At 39.6% G+C, this 20,506-nt stretch overlaps 1 protein-coding gene across 1 annotated transcript in view; it reads right to left on the reverse strand.

Annotated features, from left to right (window-relative positions):
* The window catches only part of KIAA1958 (KIAA1958 ortholog), a 101,486-nt gene extending 81,663 nt beyond the window's left edge, over positions 1-19,823 (reverse strand). The window contains exon 1 of the mRNA XM_054584516.1: positions 19,702-19,823. The gene's annotated coding sequence lies outside the window, so the exon portion shown is untranslated. The remainder of the gene's footprint in view (positions 1-19,701) is intronic.
* Positions 19,824-20,506: the final 683 nt, after the last annotated feature.

The raw sequence follows: 20,506 nt of genomic DNA on the forward strand, positions 1-20,506 counted from the left end.
TGTATAACTTTGAACACTTTGCAACCTCTGAGACTCAATTTTCACATTCACAAGAGAAATAATAGTAACAGAACCTTAGTTTTATGGCTGTAGTAAGATAATATATGTAAAAGACTGACATCACACCCAGCAAAAAGATTGCTTAAGAAATTCCTTTCTACAAAACTGCCACTGTCCAGCTCAGCTAACTGCCTCAAGGTTTTGCTGTATATTCAGCTCTCAACTCAGCTCGTAAGTCTGTCCTCAATACATGGCAGCTATTATTTATTATAGTACTACACTCCTCAGCCACAGAAGCTCTATTCTCTGACCTCACCTCTGCCAGTCTGTAGATTCACTGACCCTATTTACTAATTAAGGCATCTCAGAGCACACTCTACAGCAAGCCAATGCTCCCGCCCCTCTTCAGTTGGTGGCCTGGTCCCCTCCCCCTGTAGCTAATCTATCAGTGCCTGGTAATGCTGAGACCAGTTCCATACAAGACTATGCTAGAAATTATAGAACAGCCTGTGCTAAAATGACACTAGAGTATGTGCTCATACACATATCTTAGAGAAAGATTTGTGCAAAGGCTCACTTTTGTTCACTTTTAGTAGTTTGCAGAAAAGTATGTCACTACAAAATTCTAAACTATCTTCCCTAAGACTTTCAGAAAGCAAACAAGGTGAAGAAATTCCAGGCCACAGAGCAGATCTGAAAAATAGCTTAAATTTCATTTAATCCAGGGCAAAGCTTTGAAATGCACATGTCTACATGCTGGCACTTTAAAATCAACACATCTAATTATACATGTATCTTGAAAGTCTCAGCATCCTACCAGGCTCACCTTCCAACCTTAGCATCTGATTCTCAATGTCACTTCTCAAATTAGAAATCATGAGTATAAAAAACAAAAAAATCAATTTCTGATGGGTAGCTGTGATGATGGTGGCTACAATGGTAGAGGCTGTGTTGTGAGTAGAAAAGATACTGCCCAGTTGTCATCACGTAACCCTGTATCTTGCTAGTTCTGGCAACCCACACCTGTTAAGTTGGAGGTACTCCCACCGTCCACTTGACTCCAAAAGCAATTTGGACCATATGGATTCAAATTTCCATTCTACCTATTATGACCAAGAGGCAGATGCTGGATGTTAGATCCACACAATGAGAATAAACTCCTGTAGTGGTGTCCTTGGCAGCTGTTCCACTGTAGGCTGAGAAGAGTCCTTCTGAATTAGTACACTCATCTTGCCCAGCTTTAGAATCAGGATTGGGAAACAGGGATCACTGTTACGGCAATAACAAAGAATCAAGCCACAGCAAAGTAGATATGGCAAGTGGAAGTAAGGAAACTGGCCCCAACACGGTCAGGGTCCAAGGTCAAAACAAGCGGTGTGAATGACTGCGTCATTCCAATCATATCCATGGTGTGGAACCAAGGAAGAGGGAATCCTGGCTCTTTCACACAGGTACCAGGAGCTAAGTAAGATAGGTGTATGAAAAACAGAGACTAGGCAAAGATCAGGTGTGATTCAGGTGAAAGGAAGGTAGACCTAGAGCTACTTAGAGGCAATCGAGATACTAAACATACAGGACAAGGTTAAGACTTGGGTGGCTATTGCTGGGGAGCAGAATTAGGGATGCAGCACTAAAACAGAGTATGAGATACCGTATCTGCAACATGAAATACTAGAGGACAACAAAGACGGTCTAAAGTTTCTTAGGGAAAGGCTCTTTAAAACCAGAATTCTATGCCCAGCAGTGATCATTCAAGTGTGTGGACAAAAATAAAGACTTTTCATTTAGGGGCATGTAAGGTAAAGCATCAGGCATATGCTGTTGCTTTATCAGACATGATAAATAATGCACAACTAATGCAAAATATCAATTTCATTCTGTCTCTAGTTACTTGAGACTATAGCACATGCATTATCTTACTGGCAAAGGGAGGCAGTACCTCTGGTCAAAGCCACTGCTAAAGACTGAATTAATGAATGTAGTGTGTTTATCTACTTCTGTCTTTTTGAATTTCTATTATACTGGCTTACTTCCTTCAATATGAATATTGTATAATTAAGAACAAGAGACAAGGTGATGTATTTATATCAACATTTACTGAAATACTAATTAAATGCTTTAATAATCCAACAACTATGTGAACATAATCCAATGGGATCATATTATTCCCATGTGGTTTTTGTTTTATCAGAAGTTAGTACAAAAATGTCTTTGAACTCCAAAAAATCCATAAGCATTTCTCACCACTGTCATTACTTGTAGCACTAATATGTATCTGCTGGAACTGCCTGAAAGAACAGAAGGATCTGGAATTTATTTTCATGATCATTACACCTTACACAGTATTTACTCATTCCACAAATAATCACTGAGTACCTGAATATCAAGCACTAAGGAAGGCAAACAAGCACTAACAAAATGTTCAGAGGAGTCACAAGGAAAATTCAAAACAAAAAATTCCCCAACACCTAAAACTCACTTATAATCGTCTTTGTTAATGCTTTTGCTATAGTGAAATTACATTTAAACACCAGAATGTCATGTCCTGGTCATAACCAACAATTAAAAACTAGATCATGAAACTTCCAAATGGATCCTGAACAGTTTAGGATGCTATGAGCCCAAGTTCAGACATCAGAAAGAAACATCTAATTTGTGTTAAGTCTCATGGTAATAATGATAATAACATAGGTTAGTAAAAGACACATGATGTTTTATAGAGCAATCAACAGAGAAACTGCAAACTAAAATCAGCAAAGAATGGTAATTCTGCTTTCTTTGGCTGTCTGCATTTTATTCTAAGAGTTTTATGGTTTTATCTCTTATTGAATGTTGTTGATCCTTTTAGAGTTAATTTTCCTATATACGGTATGAGGCAGGAATCCAACTACATTTCTTTGTGTATAGAAATATAGTTGTCCCATCTGTTGAAGAGACTATTCTTTCCCCATGAAATGAACAGAACACCTTAGTCAAAAATCTATTAGCCATAGATACAGGGGTGTATTTCTAGACCATCAATTCTATTCCATTGATCTATATTTCTTTCCTTACGATAATACCACACTGTTCTGATTACTACAGCTTTGTAATAATTTCTGAAATCAGGAAGTGAGAGTTCTCCAACTTTGTTGTTTTTCCAAATTGCTCTGGTTCCTCAGGGCCTCAGGCAATTCTAAATGAATTTAAGGATGAACTTTTTCATTTCTGTAAAAAAGGCTGCTGGAATTTTGACTGGGATAGCTCTGGGTAATATTGACACATGTATTAAAAATATTAAGTCTTCCTAGCCTGGACATGGGATATATTTATTTAGGTTGTCTTTAATTTCTTTTGCACTGCTTTGCAGTTCTCAGTGCACCAGTCTTTTTGCCTCCTTGGTTAAGTTTATCTCTAGTTATTTCATTCTTTTAGGTGTGTGTAGAAATACAACAGATTGTTGTACCCTGCAAGTTTGTTGAATTCATTTTTTAGATCTAGTAGCTTTCTTGTGGATCCCTTGGGATTTGAGAGAGAGAGAGAGAGAGAGAGAGAGAGAGAGAGAGAGAGAGAGAGCGCGTGCGCGCGCGTGCGCGCAAAGCCATGTCATCCACAACAGAGAGTTTTACTTTTTCCTATGAACTCTAGTCACCTTGGCCTCCTCAGACTCCCAGCCTCATCTTCTCAACTCAGGGAGACTGGCAGCTTCCACCTGGGTTCCCCTTGCACCACAGCCTAGAAACCCTTTCCAAGCAGTAAACTGGGGCTATCACAGGGTTCATGTTATTTGTTTCTCAACTCTTAGAAATCACTGTACTTTCACTGCCTAGCATCCAATGTCTTAAAAATTACTGTTTAATAAATTTTGTCTCATTTACTACTTGTTTCAGGTGGTGTGACAGTTAATTTTATGTGTCAACCTGACTTGGCCACAGAGTACCTCGATATTTCATCAATGGTCTTCTGGGTGCGTCTGTGAGGGTGTTTCTATATAACATTAATATTTGAATCAGTAGGCCAAGTGAAGCAGATTGCCCTTGCTAATGTGGGTGGCCTCATCCAATCAATTGAAGACCTTAAGAGAACAAAAAGGCTGAGTAAGAAGGAGCGCTTCCTGCCTGACTGCTGAACTGAATCATCAGTCTTCCTACCTTTGAACTCAAACCGAAACACCGGTGCTTCTTGGGTCTTGAGTCTGCCAAAGGCTTTCAGATTAGAATTTATACCATTGGCTCTCCCGGTTCTCAGGCATTCAGACTCAGGAATTATACTATTGGCTCACCTAGCTCTCCAACTTACTGACTGCAGAACTTGGGAGTTCTCAGCCTTCATAATTGCATGACCCAATTCCTTATAATAAATCTCTTCATGTAGTTTTTTTCTGGGGGGGGGGTGGATGGGTGAGTGGGGGTGGGTGTGTGTGTGTGTGTGTGTGTAGATGTAGATGTATACTCACACATACACACATCCTATTTATTATGTTTCTCTGGAGAACCCTAATACAGGTGTAATGATCAATCAGCTCCCAGTTACTCCACCTTGACCAGAAATGTTAAGTCTAATGTATTTTTAAGACAAAATTTTATCACAAGGCCAGTAATTACAACAACAGCCACGAATACTTCTTTTCTTACTTTTCTACAAGATTCATACTTTTATCATAGCCAAGAGGCAAGGTTTTTTGCACTACATGAACAAAATATAGGATTGAGAAGGGGAAGAATACTGTGGAAAAGAGTAGAGGGCACGGACCAGGAAATGGGACTCCATTATTTTACAAAAACATTTTCATATATTTGTCTCTCATTTCAAATTCTGAACAATTGTGAGGCTAGGCTGTTAGGTACTCTTAGTTCCACTCTACTGATATTGGAACTGGTTCAGAGAGATTAAGTGACATACCCAAGGCAGGACAACAATAATTGCAGGACTTGAACTCAAAACTTTTCACTCAAAATTATTTGTTCTGATATACAATTCTGAAGTCAAGAAACACTTATTATGAAGACATGTAGCTGAAGGGAAAACACGTGGAATTTGGGAGCAATCAGATCTGTGTCTGAATTTCTTTCACTGACCCATTCTTTGACCCACTGGTACCTAGGTCAATTGATCCTGTCTTATTTTCACTATCTCAATGAGCTGTCCTCTCCTCTTTCTTTATGCAGCTTATATTTCATGGTATGTCATCTAAAACAATCCTTTGTACACACTCAATTCTGTCACCCCTTTCTTTCTTCAATATGACCTAGACTATTTTCACATCAAACTTAGGACCATTAAACTCCGGTGGATCCTCCTAGTAATTGTATTTACCTCTCTAGTCCAGTGGTTCTCAAACTTTTTTGTACATTAGAATAACCCAGAGGGCTTGTTAAAAAAACAGATTGTTTGCTGTCACTGCCAGAGTTTCTGATTCAGTAGGTCTGCAACGAGGCCCAAAAATCTGCACGTCGAACACAATCCCAGATGATACTGATACACACTGGTCCAGGATCACAATCTGCTCAAATCCATCCACTGTCCTAACTGAACATCTCTTCAAACCCCCGATTCCTTCTGCTCCATCTTCCCCCTCACAGAGGAAACAGAAGCAATCAGAAGATCACTTCCACATGTTCCCAATGTCACATCTATTTACTTAGCTCTCAGACATCCCTCTTCTTGGTCACTCTGTCCCATCTGAAAAATCCTCCTTGCTCTTCCTCTAATGCACCAACAATGCCCTCACTTCCAGAACTTTGCACTGGCTACCAAGAATGCTCTTCCCAGATATCTGCGTGGTCCGCTCCTCTATTTCCTTTAGATGCGCTTAAGTGTCGTCTTACTAGAGAGGCCTTCCTGGACCATCCTACAATCCTACAAACCCCCCATGTGTGCCAGGCACTCCCTATTCTCCCACATTGAATTACTTTTCTCCACGGCAATCATTACCACCTGATAGTTTCCTTAGAGGTTTGTCCGTGTAATCATCTATGTTGAAACTATGAATGGAAGTGCAATAGAGGCAGCCAAATTCTCTGGGATTAAAGAGAGTTAGTGATAAGAGAACAGACAGCACTGTAATCCGTTTATCTAAGAAAACTGGCTGTTGAAGAAAAAGGAACAAGCAGCAGTAGACTCAAGCAGAGGTTTCTCAGGACACAAAGGCAGAGCTAAGGGAGCAGGGGCCAGGACCAATGCAAAGAGAAAATTTAAGGATGCTGAGAATTGAAAGGATGTATGGGAAACAAGATTGCTTAAATATCTGGAAATAATAGGTTCACACATCCCAGGATTTTTGCTTTTGTTTTTAAAGCAGGTACCTACTAAGAGCTTACTAAATTCAGGGCACTGTGAGAAACAGTTCATACCCACTGTCACATCTGATTTAATTGATCTCCACAACAACTCTAGAATGGAGGAATTATCATCGAGGCCTTTTGGTACATAATCAGAGACCTTCTACTGACAGATCCGTCCACTGCAAAAATAGAACACAGCCCTGACCCGTGTAGCTCAGCTGGTTGAGCATCATCCTGCAGAGCAAAAAGGTTGTTAGTTTGGATCCCAGTCAGGGCACATGCCTGGGTTGCAGGTCTGTCCCCAGTTGGGGCATGTGGGGGTGGGGGAACAACTGATGTTTCTCTCCCTCTCTTCCTCCCTCCCTTCCCCTCTCTCTAAAAAAATAAGTAAATAAAACCTTTTAAAAAATAAAACAAGGCTTTCCCTCCCAAAGAGTTTCATCTTTCCTTTCTCCCTTACTTTACATATAATTGATACTTCAATATCTCCAACTTCAGGGTTTCATGCAGTCAAATACCAGATCTCAGGAGTAAAGTCTTGGGAAAGGGGCTCTTATCTGCCCACACAGGTAATCAACTGCTACGCTCAGAGAATCCAGAAGTCACCCTGACTCACAGGAACCAATTTCTGTTGTCTGAGTCCATAGTGTTTCATACCAATTCACCCCCAGTTGAAGTCTTAAAGCTATCCCGAATAATTTTTCATCACAGCGGCCACTCAACAGCCTTTCTTCCCATTCTTCTTAGTTGCCTAATTTTACCCTCAGCCCCTCCACTTTTAGCAAAAAGCCTTCATTCGCCAAAACCATACTAAGGCACCCTGCAGAAAATGTGTCAGCCTCCCATCCCGCCCCTTCAGACTTTCACCTTATTCTCAGGAATGTTCTTTCCTTCTATCCCATCACTATTCCTGCAAGTAGTCATAATTATAGGATTTTCTTTAAAACATCTGTATCCCTTTTTATTGTCTTGTCTTACTACACTGATTGGGACTTCCCAGTCAATGGTGATAACAGATATCCTTAACCTGCAGGCCCTCAGGGTTTTCCTCCTTTGGAATATTCAGAGTTCCTCACTAAGAGTGAGCCTGGCTTCTCACAACACTGCTTATCTTAAATGTCTCAGGGATGGAATATCCACAAGGAGTCAATCCCAAGCTCATCCAAAACTCCTTCTCTACGATGACGCTATTCTGCTCATACAAAGACATTAGACATACCTACATTACTTTTTTTCCCCATATATTATGTTTCTAGGTATTTTAATCACAAGTCAGCTTTTGTTGAAATGTTTATTTTAGTATCTTCTGTATCACCACATAATTTTATTTCAATAATGACTACAAATGCAGGCTATGTTTGTTCATTTCGTAAAAGTGCAATATAGATAAATGGCCTATAAAAGTGAGATTTTTAAACTGAACCATATAGTTTAACTAATGGCCAGCAGGGCCAAATAATCTTACACAAATCTTATTAAAAAAAAAATCAGACAATCAGCTTCATGGTACAAACCAGCCAACAGAAAACCGATTTCAAAAACAATTCTCAAATGTTTAATAATGTATTTTTTTTATGACATGACTTTCAGCTGTTGTTTCACCTTCCGGCTAGACTGAATCAGATTTTAGCCATCCTTATAGCACTGTACATAAATGCAGGGAGCAAATGCAATCTATTGAAGCAAAGCAGTGTGTGTAAAAGAGCTCAATTAAATGGTAGAATGTTTCCAGTAAATTAAAGTCCTATTGAATAATCATCGTCCATGCAAATTATCTTTCGTGGGGTGCTCCGACAACGTGCCATCCTCATATGTAGCTGCTTTAATACGTGCTTATTTGTAATGCTTGATATAATGAATTCTCCCTCTATTCCTGTAGAAATGAGAATGAAAATTTAAACTTTTTAATTTTTCCTTGCTAGACTGCCTTTGTAAATGCACCAGTAATAAGGCACTGTTTTCTTCGTAACTTATAGTGCAGAGAATGATTTAACCAGATGCACAATACCAGTACATTTATCAGAAACAACAGTTTAAATGAATTTCTGATGGAAAAATACCATGTTATCATCTCATCAAAAAAGTAAATATTCCTTGGAAGCACATAAGCTCACTCACCTAAATCTTTACCTCAAATTTTTAAGGTTTCTAGTCTTAGAAGAAAATCATATACTAAAATGCAATTACACAAAATAGAAATTATTAGCATATCAGTGTTCCACATATTTCCTAAAATTTATACAAAATTGTATTCTGTATGTCCAAATGGGCATTTTCTGAGAATACAAAATTTTTAGCTGATTCTCACAGGGGTCAAAAATCCACAAAATGATTAAGAACTATCAAATAAAGACAAAAGATACCTCAGAGTCCTACTCTGATCTTGCAGGTACAGAAAATTTGATTGAAATCCTAGCTGATATAAATTTAGTTTTCTTGGTGCTAATACTGCACATTTATCACATGGAACAAAAATTTCTAATCAAAAAAATTACACTAAAACTTTCAATCACATTTTCTTAAAACCTAAAGAGAGACTCCACACATCCTTCCTGAGCATTCCAGATTAATTATGTGTGTAACTGACAAGGGTGTTAAGGAAGAATCTGAGTCATGCTACTCCTTGGACCACATTCTGGTAAACCAGCAAAGCGCTGCGATAAATAGGCTAATCCAGTGTCACAATTTCATGTTTCACGAAGGCCTCTGTAAACGTACGGTTTCCCTCCCCCCACCCTCAAATGCTTCTGAAAGTCTTTAGCTTAACTATTAATTAAAGCATAAGTATTGAATTGCATTTTTAAAAAATCTTCTCAGAGGTCTTTCCATTCACTTTAATGGACTAGGAAAAGTACAATGGACCTTCAGGTTCAATTAAATACCACCATTACTACAACAGTAGTGCACTACTTAGCAACTTACTACCAAAACTGCCACACTTCTAGTTAATAAGCACAATCCCCAGGTTCTTTTCAGAATTAATGTGACTACAGACACTGTAAGTTACAATCCATGATTCTGCAAGGAAGGCAGAAACTTTCTTATAAAGCTGGTGTGGCGGAACACGCTGACTATATCTGTATTTATCCAGCTATGGGTTTTTTTTTAAAGCAGCAGCTTGCACAAGTATAACTTCTGAAGGCTTAGTATTGAAGAAAAGAAAATCATCATTGTAAAAAAGAGTTCAGATTTTTCCCAGTGTAAAGTAATAGAATTTTATGCAATCCCCAAGTAGTCACAAACCCAAAATACATTCAGGACACACTATGTATATAAAACTACCCTTCACTAAAATAGATACCACGAAAAAAATGTATCTAATATTTTTTTCACAAAAATTTTCCACAAAGTGCCACAGTATTCCTTAAATTAAATTTCATTTTTTCCCATACTTCAAACATTACCAAGAGCTTTCCCATGTATTTTAGAAACTGTCATTTTTTAGAAAAACTTTAAAAAAATTAGTTTTTAACTATGATCATTATGTGGGTTCAGTGATCTTCAGCCTCTCTGAAGAGGGGACACTCAAATACTAGAATTGTGGTGGCACAGTTCAAAGGACTGGGTCACATCCTCGCTCAGTACTCTCCACTTGATCTCTTTTCACCACTGTGTGTATATGTTTAGAGTTCTTTAGTGCCCTGACCTGTATATTCACAAAGCAAAGTTCCTGTGTGCTCCAATAAACCAATCTTTCCCAGAAAGGGCCAAATGCCTTTTACCACTCAACTTGCCCCATGTTTCATCAGATGACCCACAAACGCTGTTCACCGAAGTCACAGAGTTTCTCCTATTGAAATATTCTCCAAAATTTGATAACCGTCTATAAAGGGTGTATAAGTGCTACCACAGCACACGATTTGGAGCTACTGTGCTTAATAAATTACTATGTGTTACCTTTGAAGTCAGAGTAGACAGACTTTCAACAGTACAAGTTTTTGTTGAACTCAATTCCCTCTAATATCTAGCATTCAAATAACCCTCCTTTCTAGATATTTAACCCAATAATAATTTCTCCTACGTCTCTACTTTACCCACATGAATTCTTTTATCTTCAAAACAACCCTATGAAGTATATACAGTCATCCCTTGGCATCCACAGGGGATTGGTTCCAGGACGCACCACAGGTACCAAAATCTGCAGATGTTCAAGTCCCTTAGGCAGTCCTTTGTACTTTGTTCCCTCTGCCTTACATGCTCTTCATCCAGTTACCTGTACGTCAAGCACTTTCACAGATTTTAAGTCCTTACCCAAAGTTATTTTCTCGGTGAGACCTCCTTGTCAATCTAAGTTCTCAAGCCCTGACCCTGAAATATTTCATATATGCCTTCCCCCGCCTTTTTTTAAATCTCAGCACTTATCCCTCCCTTATACGTTATTTTATATATTTATCCTGTTTATTCTCTTATCTCCTCTACTAAAATTAAAGTTCTATGAGGGCAGAAATATTTGTCTCTATTGATTTCGCAGCAATTAGAAAAGTACCTAATGACTATCAAATGCCCGATAAGTATTTGCTGGATAATCTCCATAATCATTTTGTTATTTTTTAAATCCTCACCTGAGGATGTGTTTATTGATTTTAATTTTATTGTTTTACCTTTCATTTTATTTTTTGAGGTTTTCTTTTTTCATTTAATTGTTTTTCCATTACCATTTATCCTATCCCTCCATCCCCTCTGCCACACTACCCCCCACTCCCACAATTTCCCCACCTGTCTGTGTCCACAAGAAAAAGAACTCATGTTTATTGATTTTTAGAGAGGGGGGGAAAGGGGAGGATAAGAGAAAAGGTAGGAGAGAGAGGAGCAGGGGAGGCAGAGAGAGAGAGAGAGAAACATCTATCCATTTTCTGGGGACTTGGACCCACAACCTAAGTATGTGTCCTGACCGGTGATCAAACCCCATACCCTTTTGTTCTACCCAACAACACTCCAACTGAGCCACCTGGCCACATTATAATCATTTTAAATGGCTATATCCTATTCCATCAAATGCTTGTATCAGGATTTATCTAATAATTCCACTACTGTGGACATATTGGTATTGCCAATCTTGTCATGATTCCATACAACACTCTAATGGAGAGTCAGCAAACTTCTTCTGGTAAGGGTCAAAGAGTATCTATTTTCTGCTTTGCAAGGTCTCTGTAACAACTAAACTCTGCCACTGTAGTATAAAAGCAGTTATGAAGAATGCCTTTGGCTAGATTTCGGCTGCAGCAGGCCAGATTTAGCCCGTGAACCCTAATCTCCACTTTGTTCCATGTTTTTGTGTATATTTTTCTCTTTTCAATTAGTAGAAGTACTGGATAAATGGCTATAACTACATTTATGGCTGTTGATAAATTCTGTCAAATTGCTTGGGTTCATACAGATGCCAGAAAAGGATTCCTTTGGCAAATTTCCAAAAGTAACTGAATTGCCACCTTTACTTAGGGTAAACTACACAAGGAGAACATTTTCTCCCAAAAGATTAAAATCTTAAATTTTCTCGGGATAAACTTTAGTTATACAGAAATTCATTAATGTAGAGTTCTTTGTCTTTTCAAAACAACAGATAAATATATATTATTGAACCAGAATTGTCATGAAAATGTAAAAAGAAGTAAACTCTCTGCAACAAATATGCAGGGTGGGGCAACTGCAGGTTTATGGCTCTTTATATAGAAAAGAATACAGTAATTAATAAACAATAATACAAGAATAAACTGTTTCATGTACTCACAACTGTAAATCTACTTTCACCCTACCCTATGTCAGCTTACCACATTTTCTTATAGAGCAGATAAGTAAGAAAAGCTGTTAATAATCAAATTATTGCATATCTTACCCTCTTAACCTAAACAGATATCTCCTTTGATGACTAGGGAAAAAAATAGTTTTCCAAAAGATAACAAAAAAAAAAAAATCATACTTAAAAATAAACAACAGCAACCTGGCTGGGAGGTGAGTTGGATGGGACAGCATCTGGTACATCAAAAGGTTGCAGGTTCCCTTCCCAGTCAGGCCACACACTTAGGTTGAGGTTTTGATCCCTGATTGGGGTGTATATGGGAGGCAACCAACTGATATTTCTTTTTCACATCAATGTTTCTTTTTCTCAAATTAATAAACATATCCCTGGGTAAGGATTTTTAAAAAAATAAATTTCCAAAATGATAGAAGATTTGAAAAGAACACATATATTAGAAAGAGAAATTAAAAAAGAGATGAATAGATAAACAGAGCATTTAGAAGAAATGATAGTGTTCAGATCAGACTAGGAAACAAAAAGAATTCAGAGAGGGAGACAAAACTAAAAGGGACCTAAACTTGAGAGATACCATGAAAAGTACATTAAAGAAACTCAAGAATAAAAAGGAAAAAATACAAAAATAGAGCAAATATAAAAATAAGCTTAAAAGATTTTAAAGGAAGGCATAGCTATACAAGACAAGCAAAGAAAGTCCAACAAATATGTAATAGGAGACCATAAAGAAAATTATAACAATGAGCCCTGGCTGGTGTGGCTCAGTGGATTGAGAGCCGGCCTGCAAACCAAAGGGTCGCCAGTTTGATTCCCAGTCAGGGCACACACCTGGGTTGCAGGCCAGTTCCCTAGTAGGGGGTGCCTGAGAGGCAACCACACGCTGATATTTCTGTTCCTTTCTTTCTCCTTCCTTTCCGCTCTCTAAAAATAAATAATATCTTTAAAAAATGTACAATTCAATGGTTTAAAAAAAAAAAGATTAACAATGAAACAGTAAGTGCTAAAATCTATAAATGATGAATATTTTTTGAAAAAATATTTGAGCCAACACAATAAACCACACATTGTGTATCTGGAAAATTAACAGAGATGAGCCAACACTTAAGACACATTCTAGTAAAATTATTGGCCTTCCAAAACAAAAATGCTTTGGACGTCTGGGCAAAAAAATAAAGTCACTTTAAAGGGAAAGAAAATCATATTGGTATCAGAATCTGACAACACTTTTTCCCTAGAACAAAACAGAGTAAGATTCAGCAAACTGTGAATTGTGAACCAAATCCAGCCCACTATCTGGTTCTGTAAATAAAATTTTACTAAAACACAGTAATGCTTATTCATTTACATATTCTCTATGGCCCCTTTTGCACTTCAATTGGCATAGTTAATAATTGTGACAGTGACCTATGGCCCACAAAGCCTAAAATAATTACCATTTGGTCTGTTACAGAAAAGGTCTGCCAAACCCTAAAACAGAACAACATATTCAAACTTAAAGTAACCTTCTTTAAGAGTCAAGCTGTCGTGCTTAAACTTCCAGTGTAATTTCTTTCACTCACTCTTTTTGAAGATTCCCTAAACTGAACTATAAGCAATTATACTATTCAATTTAGGGTCAACTAGACCCTACACTGCCCTCACTTGTTCGGTGAAGACAGCAAATCTTTACTCAGTGACACAGGCTAAATAAAGACTCAGGTGCTAACTACTAATATATAACAATGACTAAGAAACGTCTTGGATTCAGGTAGCACAGTCTAAGAGGTGAGAGTATTTAAGATAACTAAGAAAAAGAGACAAAAGAAAAAAGAAGAGGATACTTGAGGAAAGAAAATATCAGCTAAGTACTTATGTTCAGCCAAAGTAACCTTCAAGTATAAAAGCCACCGAAAAAGTTTTAAATATGAAACAGTAGATATTATTCACCTGAGCCATGTATGAGGCTTTAATGAGCTTCAGACTATCAAACAGCCACTACAGAAGCCTTAGCATAGAGACTTGTGTTGTGCACTGAATATATGTAACTGTGGGATCACAACCAATGATGGGCAAAGGTGACAGTCATATGCAATTTGCATGGGGTGAAAAGACAGAACTGAGAAATCTTGAGGAGCAAGAATTCACACCTGAGGAAGACAAGACAGCCAACAAGCCAAGTAGAGAGGCCTTAGAAGAACCCAACCCTGCAACATCTTGATCTGGGACTCTACCCTCCAGAACTGTGAGAAAATTATTTTTTGTTGTTTTAAGCCACCCAATCTGTTACACTTTTTATAGAAGCCCCTGCAAACTAATATAGACTGGGGAAGTAATCCTAGTTGGATGAGAATTCAAATATTGTTAACTCTATCCCAAAAGTATGAAGAAGTCTCATCTCAGAAAAGTGTAGTTTAAAAAAAATTTTCAATTTATTCACTTTAGAAATAAAAGAGAGGAGAGAGAGAAAGAAAAAGGAAGAAACACTGATTTGTTGTTCTACTTATCCATGCATTCACTGGTTGTTTCTTGTATGTGTCCTGACCAGGAATCAAACCCACAACCTTGGTGTATTAGGATGACATTCTAACCTAGGGGTCCCCAACCCCCGGGACTGGTATCAGTCTGTGGCCCATTAGGAACCAGACCCCACAGCAGGTGGTGGGCGACAGGTGAGCAAACTAAGCTTCATCCATATTTACAGATGCTCCCATCGCTTGCATAACCGCCTGAGCTAGGCCTCCTGTCAGATCAGCAGCAGCACTAGATTCTCATAGAAGCAGGAAGCCCACTGTGAACTGTGTACACCAGGGATCTAGGTTGTGCTCCTTACGACAATCTAATGCCTGATGATCTGAGGGGGACCTGAGGGGGGTGATACCAACTCTGGGGAGTGGCTGCAAATACAGATTATCTTTAGCAGAGAGGTTTGACTACACAGAGATCCATAATAAATCAATTGCTTGCAGGCTCATATCAAAACCCTAACAGTGATTGGCAAGTGACAATTAAGTTGCATCTAGTGGCAGGCTATAAAGCCACCCTGACCCCCCCATCCGTGAAAAAATTGTCTTCCACGAAACCAGTCTCTGGTGCCAAAAAGGTTGGTGACCACTATTGTAACCAACTGAGCTACCAGGCCAGCACAGACAAGTGTAGTTTTTGACAGGTTCTGATTATGCCTTAAATAATTCAATGGTAATAATTTTTTTAAATAATAAATATTTACAAGGGAAAACTGAAGGAATATAATATTTGTAATTAGAAAAGGTTAATGTACTGCTAGTTTTGAGGAAAACCAAGAGAGAATCCAAGCAAAATATATTCTGGTCCTGAAATTAAAATTAACTTTAAAAAGGTAAATAATCCAAACACAATACATCCAAGCAAGAGAAAATAATTGAGGCAACTTTGGATATTCTCTAGAATTCAGAAGAAAAAATTTTAAAAATATTTCAGCTAACAAAATCCCTGATGATTAACAAACATGAAACATCTTCAGGCATCAAATGAAAAGATATTTGCAATGGGTATTAATGAAATTTTGATTCACTGCAAGTTTTTTTAAACAAACACATAATTACTAGCAATTGCACACATATTACTTCTGGCCCTGTGTCTGGAGTGACAGAGGCTGTAGCTTTCCAGAGCAGAGGAAGGTAATGGGGAAAGCTATTCTCTGAGACCTGCTCCCTGGTGCTAGGCAAAGTTCAGGCAAACAGAAGTGCTAGAGTAAAATGCGTGATTTTTTGGTAAGACTTTTAATGTTGTTAAAAGTTTATTAAATGTTTTAAGTCTTCTTAAAGTTTTTTAAAGTTATGTCAGAAAGTCACGCAATTTATCTTTTGAAGGATATGGGTTTTTTTTTTTCGTTCAGCACAAAAGGGCCAATTACTGATGACCTAGACCAAAGAAAGCCCTTTGCTTTCTCTGTTTTAAATGTGATAAAGTGTTTCTGAAATATACCTTCTTTGGCACTAGAGCCTTTGGTATTACCAATATGAAAAAATCAAAAAGCTCTCCAACTTTTCAAGTGTAAGACTTTGCAACAAACTTGAATACCACTGCATGATGTGCCTTTCTCAAGAAAAGCATATTAAACTTTGTTGACACTGAATACAAAATAAAATTTAAAAATTTGCATTTTCAGTACTTTTGGATTCTTGACCTTTATTTGAATTTGAGACTAAGCTTTACCAAACAACAGAATTTACACTGTAACTAGCCAACCACAGTCCTCATTATGGAATCTATGCAATGCATTTGTTACCTAGGAAACAGACCAGAGCACAGGCTGAGTGCAATTTCAGGATAGCAAAAGAATTCTCCCATTATGTTGGTAAATAAAGTCCCATAAATCAACTAATCAAAAGCAAAGTCAAAAAGTATCATGTAAGAATTAAGCTCAGATGGAACTTTTTTAAAGAAAAAAAAAAAACCTGTGGTGCTTCTTCTAGCAACTATGTAGATCTCTTAAGTAATATTATGAACAGGTTTCTTTACAAACACAAACTGTCAGAAAATAAACTGTTCAAAATAAATGGCTTCTCTCCAATCTTCAGCTTCTCTATTTTTGACAGTATTTAAGAGAAAAAGCTACTTTAGAGCCAGCCTCAATACATCTGGTAGCAGAATATTAACCCATGAATAAATTCTACATTTTCCGCAAGCAGCAAGGGTTTGTACTATTTTTAAACAATGCAGGACCATAAAGGCTGGAATAAGAGGCCACTATCCACACCTCTCACAGTCAGACCTGCTTTGCCACCAGGCAGCAAAAAACTGCGTGGGGAAAAAAAAAAGGGCATGAAAGGCATACATCTATTCTAAAAAGTAAAATTGTTACTTTTCAGCTTTCCATTTGGTTAATACTAATGATAATACCAGTCATTTGAGGGTTCCAGTTAACATAGAGTGGCCATTTTGAGTTGCCTTTAAAGGTACCACACTGAGAAGTAACAAACAGGAAAAGGGTAGAAAAGTCCTCGGATTTTGAAGCCTATCAAATTTAACTGTGGACAGCTTAATGTTATTTTAAAAGAGAATCTGGTGTCAGCCTATACTGCTCAGCTATATTTAAAATACAACTTTATACAAATTAAAAATTTCAAAGCAGCAGAAAAAAAATGTCAACAATGAAAAGTGAAAAATAATTTATATGCCTTCCTAAACAACAATACACCAAAACAGAAATCTCTTGAAAATAAGCAAGATTCTTTGGAATGCCTCTGATTACAGCAAAATATTGTTAATTATACAGAACCCCAAAAACTAGTTATCTACACATCATAGTCAAAAACCAAAACAACAAAAAACAGCCAGCTACACTGCCCATCCCAGAAAACTATTAAGTACAACTACAACTTTGCCAGGCAGTTCTCAACACAGGCCACACTCTCTTACTGTTCAGTTTACACAGTGACTCTTTGTTAAACTTTATCACTAAGACTCACAGCCTTGTAAATAAATACATAAACAAGCAATTCAATTTGTTAGCTTATCTTTTTTAATACTTCTAAGAGCTGATAAAGAGTGTATAAGAGCTGAAACTCTGGGAAAATTTTAGAACTCCAACCAGCCATTCAGGATAGATCCTGAACAAATTTCAATACCTATCCTTAAGTATTAAGGATCCATTAAGGATCCAGGCCATCCTTAATGGATAAGGAAAAGGAACCCTGCTCAAGGGCCTACTAGCAATTGTGCAGACCTCAAGGCCTTTGTGCAGTTTAAATTCATTTATCTAACACAAGCTCAGGTCAGAGCAGGAACTAATAAAATTTGATAAACTCAAAGGGGCTGGCATGATTGTTGTTAGATGTTGCCCCTCCTAGGTTTTTAAGTGTACAGAAATGTACACGCCAGGCATTTATAAAATTAGTACAATAATACTGATCTGTTAATGTAATTAAGGCAAGAATCCAGGACAAATTTTTCTTCTTGAAAAAAGACACTATTTTAAGTATACCTGTCTCCTCTTTAAAATGACAAAAATCAGCGTGCCTAATTAAAACTGCATTAAATTGTATATTGTTTTCTGATGAATTTCTACATCCTGATGAAAATCTAAATAAATATTTTTTCCCATCATGTTTTTCCTTCAAGTTTACAATAATGCTCTTCTTTTTTCTTTTTTAAGAAAGCCTCCATTTTCTACTGATAGCTGTCTGTGTGCCCCTAAAACAGCTTTCTTTAATATATTTGGTAACTGAGTTTGCGATATGGATTCTGACACAATAGGCAAAAATAAATAAAAAGTCTTCAGAAGTGTGTAGCAGATTGAGATTAATAAAAAGATAAAAATTCGTACCTGCATTAAAAATCTGAATCTGTAAAATTTATTTTCTGGGAGCTAATTCAACTTCATTTATTATTTCAGTATCTGAAATACACAGCAACTGTCTATAAGAAATGTAGCCAAAAAATAACATAAATCAGAACTATCACGGTGCTTTTCAAAACACTGTATCCACTAAATATACAACCGAACTGTTGGGTTACGTACAGAGTATTCATAAGTACATATAATAAAATAGGGAAAACACAACCATGGTGGGGAGGGGGAATCACGTTGTGAATGATTTCCTATCTGAAATGAGCAAAAAAAAAATAAAGGTTTCAGCCTAAACGGAAAGCTAGATTAATTGTTTACTCCACTCCAATTTAACCTCCACCGTGGAAACTGTCACTACCTGACTTGCTTGTTAACTATTTAAATAGGAAGAAGATTCTATCATGTTAATCATAAGGAGTCTGGGAAACAACAAAACTTTAACCCCAAACTTTAAAACATACATATATAAAAAACTAAAAATCACAGCCATGTTCGTTGTTTTTTATTTCTCGCCTTTAAGTCCCTATCAAGAAAGAAAAGAAAAAAAGAAAAGAAAGGAAAAGAAGAAAGGAAAAAAAAAGCCACCCGAAAACCGCCACCATTCTTTGATTTTGGTTTGATTCTGGTCAGCCCAACCTCCTCCTATCCAGGGAAATACATTTCTGGATGTATTTGATAACAAACACAAATCACTGTGCGCAGCCTCAGATGGGGGGGGCGGGGGAAGAGTCTTTCGGAGAAAGCCCTCCTCCGTTAGAAACAATAAATAAGACACCGTAGCGATGCACGTTCCTTCACACACGCCCCAAACACACCTCAGCGTGCCTCCCGTGAGACACACAAGTCGGGCAAAGCCCGGAACCACCTCTCTCCCTCTCTCCACGACCATCTCAAGACTTGGAAACTAAGAGGGCAAATCTTTTCTTTCCTTCCCGCCCTCTTTCCTCCCCCAAACAGACCCAAAAGCGGGAGCAGGAGAGCTATACCCACGCAGCGCGCCTGCTGCCGCCGCGGCGACAGGAGATGCTGGGCGGCGGGCGGGCCCCGGGGAGGCGGACAAGAGCGGCGGCCGCGAGCGGCGGCCGCCGAGGCTCGCTCCAGGAGCTCCCGCGGCGGCCCGGGGTCTTCGCCCGTCACGCCCCCAAACCCGTCGCCGGCGACGTCCGGCCGCCCGGCTCCCAGCCCTGACTCTCGGCCTGCCCACCCTCCCCCCGCCCAGAGGAGACAAAAGGAGGGTTCAGCCGGGTCACTGCGCGGCCGCCAAGGGGGATGCAGACAAGACCCCAGCGTGGCCGCCCCCTACACAAAGGGACTCCCAGGCCAGGGTTGCCGCGTCGGCGCGCTCGTACCCGTCCTGCGCGCGGGCTCTCACTCACCTGCAGGTGTCTGTGCGTCTGTCCATAGGAACGCGGGCGGCGGGGGGGCCTGCTGGAGCCGGGCAACCCGGGCAGGACGGGGCGGGACGGAGGAGAGGGAGGGAGAGCGGCTGGAGGGCCGGGGAGCGACGGCAGACGGAGCGGAGAAGGCGCCGGGCGGGCGGCGGACGAAGGCGCGGGGCGGGTGCGGGGGCGCCAGCCTGGCTCCGCCGACCAGAGCGCGCCGCTCCGTGCGCCCCGGGCTCTGTGCGCCCGGCTCCGAGCGCGGCGGGCGGGCTGGGGGCGGGGCGCGGGCGGGGCGGGGCCAGCGAGCGGGGCGGGGGCTCGGACCCGGGCTCCAGCGGGCACCGGAAACGCTCCGTGGTCCGCGAGACCCACAGGAAGTGTGTAAACGACACTCCTACGACGGCGCACCGAGCTCGTTGCTGTCGCTGCCCCGAGGACGTGTTGCTCAACCCTCCTACTACGCACACGCGCCCACGAGTTCAATCTCCGCACCCGGAGAGGTGTGCAACCGACGATCCCTGGTACGTTCTGAGGTGGGCAGCACCCCCTCTTGCCTCACGCCTGGGGCCCGTGGTCCCCGCTGCCACTGGGAGCGTCTTACAGCTCCACCTGAACGCTAGGAACAGACCTCTTTGCAAGACCGTGCTCCGCGTATGGCAGGTGTGCGGTACCTTTTTTAATTCACTGAATAGTCATCTTTACACTCAGGCTTGTGCAAGAACACCTCTGGCCGACAGACGTACAACCCACGTTCACCGCCGCCCGGTGGAATTTCCTAATCCAAGTGTAACACACGCAT

This window comes from Pteronotus mesoamericanus, unplaced genomic scaffold (assembly GCF_021234165.1).
Source record: "Pteronotus mesoamericanus isolate MK-2021 breed Mesoamerican mustached bat unplaced genomic scaffold, CSHL_Meso_final contig_78, whole genome shotgun sequence".
NCBI classification, from domain to species: Eukaryota; Metazoa; Chordata; class Mammalia; order Chiroptera; family Mormoopidae; genus Pteronotus; species Pteronotus mesoamericanus.